The 18,103-nt window shown below is 57.9% G+C and overlaps 1 long non-coding RNA gene across 1 annotated transcript in view; it reads right to left on the bottom strand.

Annotated features, from left to right (window-relative positions):
• The window catches only part of LOC124234823 (uncharacterized), a 29,299-nt gene extending 22,378 nt beyond the window's left edge, over positions 1 to 6,921 (bottom strand). Inside the window, exon 1 of the long non-coding RNA XR_006887422.1 lies at positions 6,679 to 6,921. This is a non-coding gene — a long non-coding RNA (uncharacterized LOC124234823). The remainder of the gene's footprint in view (positions 1 to 6,678) is intronic.
• Positions 6,922 to 18,103: the final 11,182 nt, after the last annotated feature.

Genomic DNA, 18,103 nt, shown 5'->3' with positions numbered 1-18,103 from the left:
AAGGGTGGGGGAAATTGTGCAGCCACGACTGTGCAGATGGGTTGAGGATAGACACTTTCAGAAAAGGGCCAATTTCCCCTTCACAATGAGCACTAAGTACCTGATAAATGGGGCTGGTGTTTATTCATGAGCAGGTACTTTGGAGATGGCGATTAGAAAAGCCGCCCGCGCCGCCTCGCCAAGGTACTTAAAGCCGGGCAGGTGCAGCGCCGCGCGCAGCCGGAGCGCACAAAGCCCGCGGCCGCAGCGGCGCGGGGAGGGGCGTGAATGCGGGCCGCGCCGGGCCCCCGAGGGCGCGCGGCGCGCAGGCACCGTAGCCCTTTGTTCCCCAGCCGAAGCGAAGGCCACTTCACCGAGGGGCGTCCCGGGGAAAACCTCCCCTCTAATTACCAAGAATTCCCCTTCTTCCCTCCTCCCGGAGGGCAGCCGGGCAACTCTCGGTCTGGCCGACGCGGGGACTCAGCGTGAGACCAGGCTCGGCGTTTGCGTAAATGCTGCTGCGAGCTTGCTATTAGCTAACCCGCTAAGTAACTAACCCAACCGCCAGGAAAGAAACAGAAGCCGGGCCTGGGAACCGCGCGGGCACGCGGGCTCTGGCCGCCCCCGCCGCCGAGGCGCCACCTCTGGCCGTGCGGGTAACCTCGGGCTTTCAGGTTTTGTCTCAACTCCAAGGGGAGAAAATTGGGGTCTGTCTCTTTCCACAGCTTCCTGGCGCCAGGGTCGTGGGACAAACCCGATCTCGCTTTCAGAGTGGCTCCGGAATAAGAATCCCCAGTTTGTGCCCACGACCGGCGGGTGCGTCTGGGCGCGCGCGGACAGAGTGCAGCTGGCGCCCGGGTCTCTGGGCCCAAGGGCAGGGTCCTCCGCGCCACGGACGTGGAGCGGCCAAGAGTTTCCCTCGGGGCCCAGCCGGGCACCCTGTGTCTGACATCCCCCCTCCGCAGCTTCGTGGTGTTTCGAGGGTGCTTCGTGTATGTAACGTCTGGAGGTCGGAGGCGCTGGTGTCGTGGGTGCTCTCCGCCTGATTCCTGGGGCCTATCTGGGTTCCTTTTTTTCTTTTTAAATCGTTTTGAAAACCAGACCTAGATCATTTCTCTCCAGTCCGCAGAATCACAGGTGAAATCTACATTTCGCACAAGTTGGATTCCCCTTGGGGAGACAGGTCTTTCAGAACGACCGTAAACAAGGGGCAGAGACTTGACGTGACCCACCACGAGGCAGTTTTTTCATTTTCCACCACGAAGAACCCCGTTCTCACCCGCTCGGTTGACATTAACACTAGAGATTTTCTCGGAACCTTGGGGTTAGAATACATCGCAGATATAATAATCCCGATTCCCGGGAAAATCCGACATCCGGCGTGTGAGCGCAAACCAAAAGCGGTAACCCAGAGGCGAGGCAGGGAAGCGGGTTCAGGCCAGCCCAGTCCCCACGGGGCGGCCCGCGCTGCCACCAGCCGGGAGGGACGGGGGCCAGACGCGCGGGAGGGCGAGATTAGTTAAAAGGGATGACAAGAGAAGCTTCTGCGTTCTGCCAGGACCTGAGTTGAGGTTCCAGGGTGAAGCGTTCTCTCGGGTTACAGCCGGCATCCCCTGCTCCAAGGAGACACCGACGGATTGCGGGACCGCCCGGCTAGCCCTGGAGGCCCCAAGACGCCAGATGCGGCCCCCTCCCGAGCTGCAGCGTTGCCAATGCTGTGCAAATAGCTTCCTTGCACTACGGCCTTGGATAGATGTTACCGGGCGGTTCAGGAGCTTGGGACAGGGGCCGCGCCATTCCCTACGCCCCAAAGGCGCTGAGCTGGGACCGCCTGGTGCTCGAGGCGAACCGCGTCGTGGGCCTGGGACCGGCTGAGCACGGCCTGCCCTGTTCCCACCACAAGATAGCTGCCTGGCCCCACATAGAGCCCCAAATTCGGGCAGGAAGGGGAAGACAAATTGGAACGTGCCCCGGGGCGGGGGACCAAAGATGACCCATCGCAAAGTGTTTTGTATTTTCCCTTCCCAAGATGCTAAGGCACACCCAAAAGATGCAGGTGTGGTCAGGAGCAGGGCCGTCAATACTGACGCCCACCATTGATTTTCTTGGCATTACAGATTTAGAATAAATTATAAGAATATAATGAATACGCTTCCTGGGAAGCAGACAAGCCCAGATGTAATCTCTGGCCCAGGACTCCTCAGGTCGCCTTCCCCCAGGTGGAAATTTTGTTTCTCTAAGAAAGCCGTTTGAGCAAATCTTTTCGGGCTCCTAGGGGTCCTGGCTTCAGACTTGTGCATCCGCTCTGTGAGTTAGGCTTGGAGGCCTGCCCGGCGGCAGGAGCCCTGGGCAGAGCTGCTGGATAGGGTGCCCCTGATTGCCACCTCAGCCCTGCCAGCGGCAGAATCCTTACACCCACGAAGAGCCTTATCTGGTTCTGGAGCGAGTTAGGACAGGAATCTCCAAAGGGTTTTGTTACTCCAGCTGTTACATCACAAGTGCCTTACATTTCAGTGTGTTGGTGAGAGAATCTCTACCTCCCAGAAAAGGCAGGAACACCTTGCTAACCTGGTGTCCTCCTCATCGCCAGTCAGCTTGGTAACTGGTGTAAAGTGGGCACCGCTGAATGTCAAGTTCAGACCAGAAGGCATCAGGCTAGAAAACAGACTCCATGACCTGTCAGGCTTGGGGTGTATTGGCCGCCCTCCACCCACTCCCACCCCCCACCCTCCCAACCCCCCACCCCGTCTTCCTCCCCATGGCAGCAAGCTCTCCATGGAGTAGGACAAAGGCAGCCTTCAAGATGGAGCTTCCTGGGGGAGCTCAGTTAAGCGCACCCCTCCCTGATCATCTCTGATCCTCTCTCTGGGTTTGCGATGGAAGGACTGAGGTTTTCTGACCCAGGACATTTGAAGAGTCTCCAGTGAGGGAAGCAACTCTTCACCCCAAGACCTCGACATGCAGCCCCAGCGTGGCAGTGACTGGCCTTGCTCTGCCAGGAGGCCCTGTTGGACAACGACGGGGGGGGGGGGGGGGGGGGGGGTCGCCCTCCATCTTCAGTTTCCTCCTCTGCCAAGGGGGGGGGCTGGAAGGGAAGGTTCCTAACATCTCCGCCCCGAGGCTCCGAGAAGCATGAGGGAGGGCAGGACAAGGACAAGGAAAGTCCTGCAGACCTCCGGGACGCTTGGTTTCACCCCAGGGATGTGCAGCTGTCCTTCTGAGACGTGGGTCCTTTGCTAAGTGGCTCAGTAGTGGAGTTAGGCACCCAGACCCTGAAGCCAGGCTGCCTGGGTTCAAACCTGAGCCAGATCTGCCATTGACTCGCTCTGTGGCCTTGGGCCACTTTCCTCAGTCTCTCTGTGCTTCCATGTCCTTGTCTCTGAACAGACTAATAACCGTGCCTATCTCACAGGGTCCTGGGGAAGACTGAGCTGATCTGAACACGTGTGACGCTCTCAGCAGCAGCCTGGCGCAGGTTAGCTGCTAACATGATTTGCCCTGACCCCTGGATGCAGCCTCACCCCTCCCGGTCCTCTTGGTTTCCCCCACTGACTGTCTCTTTTCTGTCCCTGCACCACTGCCTGGATCTCTTGCTCTGGGTCCCAGCATCCCAGGAATGGGATGGAGGAGGGCAGAAGGCCGGGCGCATTGCCTCTCTGCCTCTCGATGAGCACTTCACCTGAGGAATCTCTTTGCGTCAGTCCTTTATTTATTTTCTGGTATGCGAGGAAGTTGAGTCAAGTGCTCTCTCCCTTTCTCTCCCCTCACTTCCACCCACAGGCAGAAACAGCCAGATGAAAAGGTGTGCCCCTGGCTTTAGGGGTGAGAGAGTGAGGGAGGCCCAGCTGAGCCCTGGCCACCACGAGGGATCCTGCTCAGAGGCAGGTAGAACTACTGCACAGAACTATTGACGTTTTCTCTCTCTCTCTCCACACACACACGCACACACGTCAGCTCCCTGAGGACAGGGGTTTTTCTGTTTTGTTCTCTGCTGTGTCCCCAGTGTCTAAAAGCAATGCCTGGCACAGAAGAAGCACTCAATAACTATTAACTGAATGAAAGGAAGAAGTGTCCGCTGACCACATCTGCTTCTGTAGCAGGATCTTAATTTATTTTCTTCATCGAGTGGCGATGGTCGGATTTTATAGCCAAGAAAGAAAAAAAGAACACATTCCTGATTTCTCTACTTAACAGTCTCCTGTCTCAGCCTCTAATTCTCTCAATTATGGACAAGGTCCTCCTTCCTTCTTCAGGTTTTTCTTTTCTGGGGGGGGGGGGGGGGGGGGGGGGGCGTTGTTTTTTGAAAATGCAAATCAACAGTAACATTGTCATTAAAGGTGATTGCTGTGACAAGAACAGTAGCTGTCATTCATGGGTACCTTCACAATGTCTTGGGCACTGGGCCAAGCACAACATTTGATTTTATCCTCACAACAAGCCATGAGATCAATTTACATGCCCATTTTACAGACAAGGAAATGGAGATTTGGCAAAAGTCATAAGGTGTATAAGGGAGAGAGCCAAGGTTTCAACACAACGATCCAAGGGCTGGGCTGTCACCCCCACCTTCTAACTCCTTTCTGTCTCTGGGTGATAAAGGAAAGCAAGTGAATCCATGTGAAATGTGATTTGAGAGGCATTTTCAGCAACTAGCTTAGGAACAAAGCTAGAATGTTGTTATTATAGCCAAGCACACTTGAGTCTAAAGCAGCCTGCCTAAATTCAAAGCCCCCTTGGACATCTTCCTAGCTTCGACATTGAAGGCAATTTACTTAACCCCCTCACACCTCAGTTTCCTCTTCTGTAAAAGGGGGCTGATAACAAGACTCATCTCCTTTAATTGGAAGGACTAAATGAGTTCATATAAATAATGTTATTATTCCCTCGGTCTACTACAGAGTAGTAATTACCCCACGCTTTACAACTGCTGCCTTAAGTTTCCTCACTTTCCCCATCCATGAGTTGGGAACCTTCGCTGTGGGGACAAAAAAATAGTGGTTTGTCCAAGATGTCACAGTAACCCAGGGAGAATCAGGTTAGAGCTCAGATTGGAAGTTCCCATGAGGAAGAGGAAGGGTCTAGAACAGTCTTTGCATGTCATTTTGCAGAAAAACGTTTCGGTTTCCCTTTTTAAAAAGATGCAAACATCTTCTCAGGCTCCTCCGAAATCAGTGTGTCGGTGATAAATCATCGGAAGCATAAAGACGTGAGCTAGGTAGGTCACGGTCTCCGTTTTTAGTCAACTTCCTGGTGGCCCCGCTGAGGCCTTGCAGGAGGCCCCATGGTCTGACGCAGTGCATGAAACCTCAGCCCTGCCAGGCCCTCGGAGGACTCGGTCAGACAGAGAGCAGAGCCTTCCAGAGGTCAGGGGGCTCCCTTCTGGCATTTCTTCTTAAATTTTAAAGCAATTTGCATAGAATTTTTCTTCTTTCCTTTAACCGAGTACAGGGAGCCAGCCTTTTCCTGCTGGTTCTTGCTTGTGAATGAGACCTTGTACTTCCCGGAACAGAGGAGAGGGGCCCCTGGGAGCTGGGACCTCAAGTTTGAGCCAATGTTTAAAAAAAAAAAATCCTCTATGCTTTTATAATTTATGTGTGTGTTATTTTATTTTTAAATTAATTCATCCAGATACTGTTTCATTTACTTGTGCAGCTGAAGTAAGAGAGGGAGAGATGTGGGGGAAATCTGGGCAGATCTCCTGGAGGAGGAGACATTTGCTAAAGTTTGGCCAAGTGGAGATGGAAGGAGTGTCCTCTGGGAGGCAGAAACTTCGTCATGAGTAAAATCCCAGAAATGAGAAGTTTGGGGACTACACAGAGAAGAAGAGGGGACGGAACACCGAAAGGGAGCAGCGTGGCTTCAAGGAAAAGGCCCTCTCCCCCTTTTTAATTTGCTGTGAATTGAGAGATCAGATATCATGGATGTTAGAACTGTGTTTAAAGCGTGAGCACATCAACGACCTCAGAGTGAGCATGTGAGAGTGAAAGGCAGGAAAGGGGGACAAGGTCTGGGCCACTCACAAGAAACCCTCTGCGCCCTTTCAGCGTCACAGCGCACTGTTTGGGTGAGGTACAAGCTACCACCAGTCCCCACAGAGAATCCAGGAGCTAGACATGAAGCAACAGCAACAGGTCCTACCTGCAGAAACAAGGACCAGTTATGGCCCCTGCACTGCCACTAAAGCACGGCCCACTGGAGCCCACCCCAGCTACCACCATTTGGCCCAGGACCTTAATTGAGGTGCTGGAGATGAGCGAGGGGAGGGAATGCACACGGCTGATCCTCCTTAGAGGGAAGAAACACACACACCCCTCCAGCTCTCCAGGAGGAGCCTCAGGGCTTAGGGAGCTAGATTCCAACTGGGGACCCCTCCAGCCAGAATCTGAGAGGACGTGAGGAAGAGCCAGAGCCAGAACTAGCGACGCAAAAGTGGAGACCAAGAGGCTAACCGAGAAGAGATGGATGAGCTTAGACGCCCTTGGGAAAGACCGGCGACCTCACCCGGCCGTCACAGGGCGCCCTTGCCCTCGGTACCCTCCTCCCCAGGCCTGGTACCCCGCCCCCCGGAGGCCCGGCAGGGCTGCCCAGCATCCCAGTCGCTTTGCAGCACATCGCCCTCCGCCCCGTTCCTCCGGGTCGCAGGGTCCGCGGCGGGGGCGGGGCGCCGGGATGCGGGAGAACCCCGCCAAGGGTTCTTACCTCGGCGCGAGCATCCGTCCGGCCAAGCTTGGTTTGCTGCTGGGACTGCGGGGCTGGGGAGGCTCCCACGGACTCGGATCGCGCCTCCCCCCCCGCCGGAGCCCCCAGACCCTTCGGCGGCCCCGAGATGGGGCGCCGGGACCAGGGGACAGGCGCCGTGCCGGCGGGCGGGAGGAGGCGGCTCCTGCGGGGCGCGGCGGGGCGGGGCGGGGCGGGGGCGTCTGCCGGGCCCCGCCCGGAGGGGATTTGGGAGCGATTATCTCGAAGAACAAAGGAGGCCGGGGAAGGCTCGCCCCTACCCCCTGGGCTTGGCCCTGAACTTGAACTTGTACTTGACACTTTGTCCGGAAGGTGGCGAGGGAACCCGTCTGAGCTGGGACTGGGGCTCCTCCGTCCACCTCCTGCCCCGGGAGCGGACGAGCCCGCCCTCCTCTGCCGGGAGGGAGCCGCGCATCCCCAGGTGCCCCGGGCCCCGGGGCGCCCCCAACTGCCTTGGGGCCCCCGTGTCCCCGCGTTCCCTCGGGAAGTCAAGGTGTGGACGAAGCCGCGGGGTCTCCGGCCGGGAAGGGTCGGCCAGGGCCCTGCCCACCCCGACACCGGGCCCGGCCCGCAGCCTGATCGGCGCGGGGCCGGCCGGATTCTCGGCACGTCGCGTCGGCGGCTGCTATTCAGTCGCTAATTGAACGTTAATGGCAGGTGCGGATGAGGTCACCGGAGCTGGCTTTTCTCACACATTTTTCATGCAAATTCGCGAAACTCTAAACAAATTTAAATAAAAAGCTCTTTGTGCCGCACGCCCCGCCGTCCTCTCCCTCCCGCCCGGGGTCCCGGCTGCTCCGAGGCCCTGGGGCCCCAGCCTGCGGCCCGGCGGCGGCGGTCGGCGGGGGGAGGCGGGACCCCGGGCAGCGCCGCCTGCCGGCCCGGGGTGCAAGCCCGCCGGCTGCTGCTGTGGGGCGGGCGGCAGAGCTCCGCTGGGGTCGCGGGGCAGGGCGAGGCTCGGGGTCGCCGGGCCCGGAGGCAAAGTGCGGGCAGTGCGGAAGTGTCCAGCATCTGGACAGCCGCGCCTGGGTTGGCATCCAGGCCGCGCCCGCACCCACTGGCCGCCTTGGCGCGCTGACCCTGCCTCACTCTCTCCGTTGGTTAAACAGGAATAAAGACAGTGCCCAGTTGTGCATACGGAGGTCTGAGGACTCCACCACGATTTAGGACACCAACAAGCACTTAGCACAGTGCCTGGCACAAGAAAGTGTTGATTGTTATCTGGGGTCGAAGGGCCTTGTGAGGACCCACGCTGTGATTTTGCACATAGATAAAGAAGCTGGGCCCGGGGCTTTTAGGAGATTTACGACCCCCTGCATCCCATTCTGATCTCGAAAAGGAGATCTGGAGCCCAGGTGTGTGGCTTTGCATATTTCTTAGCCTCTCAGAGCCTCCATTTCCTAGTCTGTAAAATGGGATGAAGTCCCACGGGGTCATTGTGAGGATTATATGAGAAGACACTGATGGAGGTTTAGGAGGAGCCTGGAGGCCACTTCACACCCTGGAACCCCCAGAGCCTCTCCTCTCCTGAGGGCAGTACACCCACCATTGCCCTCCTCAAGGCCGGAGGTGGGCCAGGTACGAGCCTGCCAGTGACCTTCATCCTCTTACCCAAAGGACCCCAGTCTGGGCCAGGCAGACACTTTCCTGGGCCTTGGGCAGCTTCCTCCCCCTTTCCGTCCACTCAGGGTCCCCACCACACCCGGACACACCGGGCATTGTCCTTGCTGGTGGCTGAGTCTTGCTTTCTTCACCCTTTTCTTTCTAGAAACTGACAGAGACGTGGAAGTCTTTGCAAGGAAACTTTATTCACTGTGGGCTGGGGAGAGAGAAGCAAGGGGTCCAGGGGCAGGGGAGGGGCCTCCCCCAGAATGGGCCCTGGTCCTCCCTCAGGGCCGTCCAGGGACCCACTGGCCTTGGAAGAGTCCCAGTGAGTCGAGCTGCCTGGGTGAGGTCTCTGCTGGCCCACTTCTGCTTCTGCAGCTTCAGCTTTCTCAGCCCCCATCAGGCCAGGCTCCGGGAAGCACTGGGGCGGGGCCGGAGCGTCCTCATCTTCCTGCTAGGCCCCCTTGAGGTCGGGGATCCCAGAGAAGAAGCAGAGTCTGCAGGAGTGCAGGTGACTAGCAGCCAGGGTACTGGGGGTGCTGCAGCACCTGACAGACCCTCAGACCCTGCCCACTCCCTCCTCCCGCTGGGCAGAGACCCCTCTCCAGGGCTCACTCAGGCTTGTCTCCATCAGCTGAGCTGCATCCTTGCTTCCAGGCCACTACCTCCAGGAAGCCCATCTGGACAACCTTACTACCCCTAGACAACTCTGGAGGAGAGGCTATACTACTCAAAGGCCCCGGTCCATATGAGGCTCTATAATCCTCCTCCCCCACCCCCCTGCCCAGTCCAGGGCTGGGCACACCGCAGGAGAGAGATGGCATTAGGTGGAAGTCAGGGAGGACCCCAGGCAAGGTGACATTGCAGAGGAGGGGTTAATATCTCTTACATATGGATTTGGTGAGGAGGGGTTGCAGCTTTGGGGACCTCTTATAAGTGACCAAGCCAAACAGGATCTCCTTGGGGTTAGGAGTACAGACTTAGAGTCAAAGAGCCTGAATCTCAGTTCTGGCTCTTACTAGCTATGTGATTCGGGACCTATAACTTAGCTTTTCTGGGCCTCAGTTTCCTCATCTGTAAAATGGGTGTACTGATGGTACCGACAGCCGATAAAGTTATGAGGAGTCACTGCACCAAAACATCTGCCTAGCAGCTTGGCAACCCTCCAGAGGGCTTCTTTCCTCCCCTCTCCACCAGCCCCACAGCTGATTGATTTCAGGTGACTGTAGCCCCACCCAGGCTCCTCTGGGTGGCCTCTTTCCCCAGCCCCTCCCAGGCCGTGGGGGCCCAATGGAGAGCCCCGCTGCTGACTGTAGCTCAGTCTGGCCTGTGTGGTGTAGCTGGACCCTGCACCTTCCCGCTCCTACGGCCGGTGGCCCACTCAGAGACACCTGTCGGGCCATTTTCCCTTTTGGGAGGGTGAAGCAGGCAGGAGAGGAGATTGGCACTGGGAGCCCCCCACTCTGCGAGGTGATGTCTTTCAGGACACACGCTGCTTGTGCAAATAGGGCCTTTTGCAGCCCTGTCCACTCCTCCCTCGCCCCACCAGCCCCCAGCACAATGACACTTCTCTAGGGCGGTGGCAGATGGGGGCACCTCCTTGCCCACCTGGCAAGGGCCCCTCCTGAAGGGGGGGCAGCGTCTACTCTCTACTGCAGTGAAACAGGAAGCCCCCCGAAGCCCCCTCCCTGCTGAGGGGCTCTGAGAAGCCAGTCGAGGACTCTTCCGCATGGGTGAAATGGGAATAATGGCACCTACCTCAGCAAGACCCAGAGAGACTAAGCCTGGCACTTAGTAGGTGTTTAATTAACAATAGCAGCCATGCTGATGATATGTGATTATTAGGCCCCAAAACGGCCAATGGGATGTTTTTTCTGTAACATCAGCACCATCGTCTTAGAACTCCTACCCCAAGTTGGTTAATAGGAGTTAAACCTATTATATTAAATAGTCTCTAAATTTTTCAGTAAAACCATTCCACGAACACGGAAAGAAAACCTAACAGTACAGAACAGTGCATCCCTAACATCCCAGCTCCCAGAGGGAGCCTTCCCACACGCACAGCCAGAAACTCTTCATTCACAAGCATCCTTAGGACGGACGCACAAATCGGATCACACTCGACTGCCTGCTCTGCAATTTATTCTATTCTCCCAACAGCATACACTGGCCAACCCTCTAAATGAGCTTATACAGAGAGATCAGCCACACCAGTTTTTGCAGCTGCATAGTATTCCACAATATGGACGGACCATAGGTTCCTTTCCATTTCTTTACACTCTTAAAAAAGAGATGCTCCGGCGATCATCCTTGTACATATTTCTCTGGGAACTTTTACATACATGACTCCTAGTGGTGCAATTTTCTTGTGACCCAGTGTATGTACCTTTTACATTTCGATATTGCCACATTTGAAAAAGTATTGTACAATTTACACCCTCCAACCAACAGTGTTTGAGAGTGTCTTAAAATAGACACACGATGGTAGAGAACGGCACCCAGATGGCCAGCTGTGTGAGATACAGGCCATGGAGCATCCAAGGAGCCCCCTGAGAATGGCAATGGGACCGGTCTGCTGCCCTGAGGGCAATGTCCTAGGCCTGCGCAGGCTGGTGCCCAGGGGTGCACTGAGTCAGAGGGGAGTGGGGCCCACAGGGGTGCTGGGGGTGGAGGGCAGGCCGGCGTGGCTGGGGTCCCGCCTGAACGGTTCCCTGCGGCCATTGTCTCTGCCTCGCCTGGTCTCCTTGGGGTTTACTCAGGGGCCTTTGGGGAGGGGGCTGGGCAGGAGGAGGAGGAGGGTGTGCAGTCCTCACCAAAGGCACCCAGGAATGTGTCCCAGGAGGGAGAGAGGAAGGGGGGGACCCATCCCTGGGAGAGACGGGACGTCAAGAACCCCTGACTAATGAATAGTGAGTGTGCCCTTGAACCTCGCTGGGCTCCGCCATTCTCAGGCACAGAACAAGAGCCGAGCACGTCTGCGCCCAGCTGCGCGGGGACGGTGGCGGTTCATCTCAGACACTTTGACAGGCCGGGCCTTTTCCCTGCATAGCTCAGATCTGCCTCCCGGCTCCCCTGGCAACAGCACAGCCGCGTGGCTCCCAGGTCCAGGCCCTGCCTGCTGTGAGCAGGAGGAGGGAGGAAGAGGAGCACCAAGGGGAGGACAGCTGGGGAGAGGGAGCCGTTAACTCCTAGAAGACTGGAGCCCCTGGCTTCGGCAGCCTCCCGGCATGCTGCCCCTGGTCCTCCGGGGTGGAAATATGGATGGCAAAGAGCTTCTGTTTGCTGGAGACCTGGCTAGAGCACCTCAGGCCCAGAACAGGCACATGGTGTGACAAGGGCAGAAATGGTGGTCAAACAAGCAAAGGCAAAGGCCTCCGTGGGATGGGTTGGGGCACGTTCCCCAGTGCCCCCGCCGAGTCCCCGATGGGCAGGACGGGGCGCGGAGCCTGCACAGTGCCCCGTGCGCAGGTCCTCCTCCGTCCTGACCCCTGATTGCTATGGCCCGGGACAGTGGCTACTGCCTCTTCCCTTCCTGCTTGGCTTTTCTCTTCTGATGATCTTGAGTGTCCTGGGGTGGTGTGGCTCTGTATTCCGGTCCTGTGACCTTGGCAAGGCCCTGATTTCCTCTCCGTCTCCATTTTCAGAGAAGCTGAAAAGACGCTGTCCCATCGCACCTCACAGGACAATCTAAAGATAAGAGAGACAACATGTGAGAAGGAGCTTCGCACTCTGGGGAGAAGGGTGTCCTATAAATCTCATTCAGGTATTATTAGGGCTGAAAGTAGGTACTTCTGCCCCCTGGGGCCAGGGGAGGAGCCCGCCCGAGGTTGTCTCAGAACCTCCCCAGCAGAGCAGGCTGGAAACTCAAGGGCAAGAGGTCAGGAAGGATAACGGTGGATGGCTGTGGCCTTTGGGGCCCCTGGCTTCAGCTGGGACCAGGAGGTAGGAGAGAGCGACCATACAGTTTCAAGGTATTTCATCTGTCTTATTTCCACGCCTCACAGCGACTTTATGAGAAAGGCGTGGTTATCCTCAGTTTAGAAATAAAGACACAAAGGCTCAGAGAGGTTAAGGGTCGGTCCAAGGTCACACTGGTTGTACAAGGACCTGAGCCCATGTCTGCCTGACTCCATGGCCCGCATTTGTGTCAGCTGTCCCCCTGGCAGAGCCACCTGGCTGGAGGTGCTGGGAGATGGGCGAGGCCCCGAGAAGCAGCACTTCTCCCCTGGATTGCTTCTCAGGCTTAGAGCTTCTGAGTCTAAGGGCCCTGGCCTGGGGGAGGAAACCCACCCTGCAAACCCATGCTGAGGGCCACCTGGTGCAAATGGCCATCAGGACAGACACTCAGACACCTGTCAGAGCAAATGGAAACAGAAGAGAAGGCTCCAGACCAGAGGCTGGGAGCAAACTCAGCTAAGACTTGTGCCCTCTGACCTGAGTCTCTCTCTGGGCTGGTTACTTCCCAGGCTCATGTGACTCGTGAGCTGGGGTTTCATTGCCCAGCTTCTGGGTGAAGGTGCCTCCTGCATCCCAGGGCAGCCTGAAAGCGAAAGCTGGTTGGCTTCCTGTGAGCCAGGGGACTGGGACCAGGGGGTAGTGGCTGGTAACAGAGGAGAAAAAGCAGGAAGAACTTCCAGATTCCAGAATGTCAGAGCCAAAAGGGAACTGACGCGCCATCCTATCCAATGCACCTTTTCCAGGTCCAGAGAGGGAAAGGGTTTGCCCAAGACTGCTCAGCAGGAAGACAGGCTGGAGTCCAAGTCTCTGATTTCCAGGTAGGTGGGGCTGTGTCTTCTGAACCCTCGTCACTCTACCAGGACATCGTGGGCCCTCAAAGACAAAGGCCCACCCAACGAGGCAAAGAGAAGAGTCAGGTAAAGGAAGGCACTGTTGGCAAAGCACACCATGCATCAAGGGGGGGCTTCAGGAAGCCCGGGGCTGAGGGCAGACGCTGCCTTGAGGTCAGAAGCCTTCCTGGATGACAGGACACAGCTCTGTGCCATGGCTGACACCACCGCTCTACTCCACCGCCAGACAGCAGGAACCATGAACCTCCTCTGGCGGGTGACAAAACAGGTGCGAGGAGGTGAACCGGAACATGGACAGTCCCCTAATCCTGACCCACAATGCTTTTGAGAAGAAGGGAGAGGACAGAGGGACAGCTCCAGGGGACATGGGGAAGGTCCCCAGAAGCAGCTTGTCCCCACAGAGCCTGGTGGCAGAGCTGCAGCCCGGGGGTGCCTGGAGCCAGGAAGGACCTCAGCTGCCTGCCCTCTGCTGCTGGGTCCCCGCCAGGTGCCAGGCAGACCTGACCTGCTCAGAATAGACAGGGGATCCGGGGATCCCGCATGCTGCAACCCGGGCAGGAGCTGCCCTCGAGGGAGGTCTCTGTGCTTGCTGATGCACAAACCCGTGATGGAGCAGGAAGACGCAGACAGATGAACTTATCTCAGCCCAGCTGTGCCCTCCTCCCTGGGCTGATGGTTCGGGCCAGCTGCCATTCTGACCGGCCAGAGCCCACAGCTAAAGATTCCGTGTTTCATTGCTGTGCTCGTCCCCCAAATCCCAGCTACGCTAACTGACCTGGAACAGCTCAGCTCCTCAGACCTGAAAATCAACCCTGTTCCGCGTTCCCCACATGCTTATGAACGTTCCTCACAGCCACCCCATAGGGAGGACGATCAGTTCCATTTTACAGATGAGGGTTTAGAGGCTCCGAGACATTCGGGGGACTGCTGCACAGTGGCGCCAGAGACAGAGCTCCCCGTCCTCCTCCCTGGCCGAGGTCCTCCGCCTGGACCACCCCCATCCTCAAGAGCCAGAAGCCTCTGAGCCAGCAGGGCCTGCGCTCAGCATCCTGCCTCAATCTCCTGACCGCCGGGCTCTCTGGCTGCTCAGTCTAAGCAGGGGCAGCACACTTGCTCAGTTCTAGATCAAATCCTGCAGCGCCTGACCAGCCGGACAGCATTTTCCCGGCCATTGTGGGAAGGAATACCTGCAACTTGGAGTGGGCGGGTGCGGCTAACTGGGATGGGGCTGGGGGAAGGGAGGGGCAGTTCCCAAACAATAAAAACTCAGCTGGGCAGAAAGGGCTGGAAAGCTTTCATCTCGGCAACTTTCCTCTTGAAGAACAGAGAGCAAGGAGCCGCTGTGCAAGCAGGGCCCGTGCCCCAGCCCTCTGCTGGGCGCCACCCCAGCCATGCTGGGGGGTCCAGCCTCGGGAGGGGCAGCCGCGCCTGGAATGCGATTCTCTGGCTTTGCTTGACGCTCCGTTAGCAGAGTGCGACTCCCAAGATCCCCGGCCACCTCCTAAAGCCGCTGCTGGCCCGCCACCCCCAGCACCACGCTGATCACCAGATTAAGGAGCTCAGGGCTACAGCTGAGGCAGCTAAAGCCCGGGAGGCAGAGTGGGGGGGGGGGGCAGGCCATGGGCAGCTCTCCCCAGGCCCCACCCACCCTGCCTCTGCCCCAACCCCTCCTGTGGGCCCTGACCTGAGCTCTAACCTCTACCCTCTCCTCCTCGTTGAGCTTCCTGTGTCCTTTCCAGGTACCCAGCTGGAGCAACCAGCAGAAAAGGGAAACAGGGAAAGGGTAGGAAAAGAGAGGGGGAGGGGAGAGGCAGTCCCAATGGCAGGAGGGAGTGTCCCGGGGGTGGGGACTGGCTCAGGGCAGGAAGGTAAGCACTGGAGAATGGCTGGGGCCTCCCCTGCCTGGACTGGGCACCGCCTGAGGTGCATCCCTGGGGCTCCCTGTGGGTCCCTCTGGGCAGCTGCCTGACTCCAGAGCAAGGTGCATCCCACAACACCTGAGGAGAGAGCGGGAGGGAGTGCCAGAGATGTGGGAGGCTGGCACCGAAGGGACGAGAGGAGGAATTTGGGCATTCGAAGCTTTTCCCTAAGACCCCAGCACTTCTTGAGACGAAGTCATCCCAAATCATTTAAAACACAAACCCAGGGAGAAAGGTCCCTTCTGTCTGCGTGGAGTCCTCAGATCTGTATGAAAGGAGACAGGAAGGGTCCATCCACGATAAAGACCCAACGGGAAGGAACAGGACATTTTGGCACAGGGCTTCTGGGACTGAGTGTCTGAGGCTCGGACTGTCGATGACCCAGAAGCTGTGCCAAGAGGGCAGGGCCAGTAGGGCTGAGTTGGGGAAAGGCCGGGTAAGGGCCTGGGAGCCAGACCCATCACTGGATCTTGAGACCCTGCTCCTGAACGAGAGGGGCCATGCTCCGTGCCCTGCATCCCCCTCTCCTGGAGTTACTGTGAGGGGCTGTGGAGGGCTGGAAACTCAAGGCAAGACCCAGAAAGTTGTCTGGAGGCCCAGCTGGGCGGGCATCCAGCCCCTCCTCGGCCCTGTCCCCCATGCTGGGGCCTGCAGGGGGCGACGGGGACACACCCAGGGCCCGGCCAGCAGCTGCTCTCACTCCAGCTTCTCCTCTGCCGCCACTGCCAAGCTCCCTTCTGCTGGGCTGGGGCCTGCTTCCCACCCCTGCAGGGTAGAGGCGGGAGGAGAAGGGCTGGGGCTGCCGAGGGGGGTCCTGTGAGGACCTGAGAAGACAGGATCTGCCAGCCCCTGATTCTCTGCCTGCTCCAAAAACACAGGCCCACACTCCAGTGTCAACAAGGATGAAATCCTTGATATAGCACCCCCTCCACCCCTGGCCAGAAGTTGCTTGTCCCATTCCCGTTGTTGTGCTCTGACAGTGAATGCTAAGATCGCCACCATCAGACATTCTGAGCTAAAGGACCCAGAGATCCCTGAAGTGAACTCACTCATTTTGCAAGTGAGAAGGCTGAAGTTCACGGTGTGGGGAGCCCTGGTGGCCAGAGGTCACACGGCGAGTCAGTGGCAAGGACAAGCCTCCTGCCCTGTCTACCAGACCCTTTTCCTGTTCAGGGCCAGGCCTCTGCAAGGGCCTAAGAGAGAACGTCTCCATCAGATCCCAAACAAGATCCTGGCCCACCATGGGCGGCGGGGGTCTGGGGCCAGGGGAGGCCGTAATGCGATAAGCAGACTGGCCATCTGGCTCGGGGACAGAGGAGAGCCCAGACTGGCCGCTTCTGCTGCCCGGTCCCAGGGGGCCCTGTGTCGCGAGAGACAGATTGCCAGATGGACAGGCACTGGCCTGGGTCTGGGTGGAAGCCAGTGAGTTCCCTGCAGTCAGAGCTAACCAACTTTCATATGTGGTGGGGTAGGAGTGGCGGGGGCACAGGGAGCAATGCCAGGCGCCCCAAAGGGCAGAGAGACAAAAAGGCAGCGTGGGGGAGCCAAGATCCCCACCCTGGCTTGGAGCCTGGCCCCCCAGGTAGGCCCAGCCCGACTCTGCTCCACAGCCACAAACAGGTCCCCCTCCCGGGAAAGGCAAACACATCTGCCCTGGCACCTTCTCAGACATGCATGCAAAACTAATTAACATGGGGAGACATGCGAGCAGCCGGCCAGCTCCACACCCTCGAGTCCACGCAAACAAGGCGAGCCCTTGTCCGGGGGACGTGCACAAAGCTTTGTTGCTAATTTAGGCATCTGTCTCTGTCTGGTCTGGTCCTCCTGCCTGTGCTGGGGTTTTTCCCAGCCCCTTGGACAATGCTGGGAACAGGCCCGCCGATCCCTTATTCAAATCACACCCAGGACAATGAGCTCATTGTGCAGGCCACAGAAAAGGGGATGCTGGGGGGGTGGTGGGGGGGGGGGGGGGGGGGGTAACAGGGCATCAGGACTGGAGAAGGCGGGGTGGGGGGGGTGAAGAAAATGGGAACCCAGGAAAGTGTTTACTAACACAGCCCCTGCAGCTGCCTTGGGCCCCTCTCCCCTTCTCCGCCTACCTGGCAGCCGGGGAGAAGCCCCAGGATGCAGAGGTGGGGGTCCCAGAGTGGATGCAGCCTTGTGTCTACCGGGCCAGCAGATGCAAACTGTGTCTCCAACCTTCGCCTTGGTGCCCTCTCCCACCTTCAACTGTCTAAGCTTCCCCGGTGTGTCCATGGCCAGCCACGTTTTTCTATAGATTGGTTTGGGGGTTCTTTTTCTCCTTCCTGCGGACCAAGTGGTGTGATGTGCAGATCCTGACCGTGGAGGAGGAGCTGGGGCTGGAGCAGAGGTGCTGGCGGCTGTGCTGGGTGGGACCTGCTGTCTTGGCCATTGTCTTCAGGCAACGTTTCATTTTCTCCTCCTTCCCAGCTAATAAATTAGAGAGGAGATGGTGAGCTGCGAAGGGACAGGCTCCCCATGGACGGACGGCGGGCGGGCAGACAAGTCTGTGAGCTCACGGCAGATGGGGCTCACCCAGCTGCTCACACCACACCTGGTCAGACCCTCGTATGTAGCCCCACACAATGGGCAGCCTAAAAAAACTCTATATATCTACACACACACACACACATATATAAATCTATACATAAACATATATATAAATCAACTGAGATTTCTGAAGGGCAGATCTGGGGCTTCGAAACGCTCCCCCTCCTTCCAAGGCCCCCCAGCTCCTTGTCGCACTGAGCACGCCTAGACAGGCCGATGTAAACAGACACACACAGCCTGACACTGACACGCAGACACAAAAAGAAACACACACACCCAGAGGCAGCCCCAGACACACACACTGACAATGGTGTAATGAATGCAGGACGGCGAGCGCATTCAGTCAAAAGCCCGCACCGCGGCCGCCCGGCACCAGGGGGGCTGAAAGGTTATGGAGGGGCTATAAGGGCCCTGGCAACCTCCTTCCCCGCTCCAGCCCCCAGGACCGCACGGTCCGAGATGGGAAGTGGGGAAGGGAAACAC

The sequence above is a fragment of the Equus quagga genome, chromosome 2, assembly GCF_021613505.1.
Source record: "Equus quagga isolate Etosha38 chromosome 2, UCLA_HA_Equagga_1.0, whole genome shotgun sequence".
NCBI classification, from domain to species: Eukaryota; Metazoa; Chordata; class Mammalia; order Perissodactyla; family Equidae; genus Equus; species Equus quagga.
Note: the sequence above shows the minus strand (reverse complement) of the source record. Positions and strands in the feature narration are given on the sequence as shown.